Source organism: Callithrix jacchus, chromosome 9 (assembly GCF_049354715.1).
Source record: "Callithrix jacchus isolate 240 chromosome 9, calJac240_pri, whole genome shotgun sequence".
Lineage (NCBI taxonomy): Eukaryota > Metazoa > Chordata > Mammalia > Primates > Cebidae > Callithrix > Callithrix jacchus.
Genome location: NC_133510.1, coordinates 28,911,767 through 28,913,050, shown reverse-complemented (window position 1 = coordinate 28,913,050; position 1,284 = coordinate 28,911,767).

The following is a 1,284-nucleotide window of genomic DNA, read 5'->3' as shown; positions in this document are numbered from 1 at the left end:
ACATTTTAATAAATGATCTTGAAGTTATTTATTAGGATTTATTTCTTAAAATAACCCTGGAGTTTTTTATTTTTCTATTATTTATTTATTTATTTTTATTGCATTTTAGCTTTTGGGGTACATGTGCAGAACATGCAAGATAGTTGCATAGGTACACACATGGCAGTGTGTTTTGCTGCCTTCCTCCCCTTCACCCACATTTGGCAATTCTCCCCAGGCTATCCCTCCCAAGCTCCCCGCTACTACTGTCCCTCCCCTATTCCCCACAAGACACCCCAGTGTTTAGTACTCCCTTCCCTGTGTCCATGTGTTCTCATTTTTCCTCACCTGCCTATGAGTGAGAATATGTGGTATTTTATTTTCTGGTCTTGTGTTAGTTTGCTGAGAATGATGTTCTCCAGATTCATCCATGTCCCTACAAACGACACGAACTCATCATTTTTGATTGCTTCATGGTGTATATGTGCCACATTTTCCCAGTCCAGTCTATCATTGATGGGCATTTGGGTTGGTTCCAGGTCTTTGCTGTTGTAAACAGTGCTGCAATGAACATTCGTGTGCTTGTGTCCTTATAGCAGATCAATTTATAATCCTTTGGGTATATACCCAGTAATGGGATTGCTGGGTCAAATGGAATTTCTATTTCTAAGGCCTTGAGAAATCGCCACACTGTCTTCCACAATGGTTGAACTAATTTACACTCCCACCAACAGTGTAAAAGTGTTCCTATTTCTCCACATCCTCTCCAGCATCTGTTGTCTCCAGATTTTTTAATGATTGCCATTCTAACTGGCGTGAGATGGTATCTCAATATGGTTTTGATTTGCATCTCTCTAATGACCAGTGATGATGAGAATTTTTTCATATGTTTGTTGGCCTCATGTATGTCTTCTTTTGTAAAGTGTCTGTTCATATCCTTTGCCCACTTTTGAATGGGCTTCTTTGTTTTTTTCTGTAATTCTGTTTGAGTTCTTTGTAAATTCTGGATATCAGCCCTTTGTCAGATGGGTAAAGTGCAAAAAATTTTCCCATTTTGTTGGTTGCTGATTCACTCTAGTGACTGTTTCTTTTGCCGTGCAGAAGCTGTGGAGTTTGATTAGGTCCCATTTGACTATTTTAGCTTTTGTTGCCAATGCTTTTGGTGTTTTGTTCATGAAGTCCTTGCCTACTCCTATGTCCTGAATGGTTTTGCGTAGATTTTCTTCTAGGGTTTTTCTGGTGCCAGGTCTTATGTTTAAGTCTTTAATCCATCTGGAGTTAATTTTAGTGTAAGGTGTCAGGAAG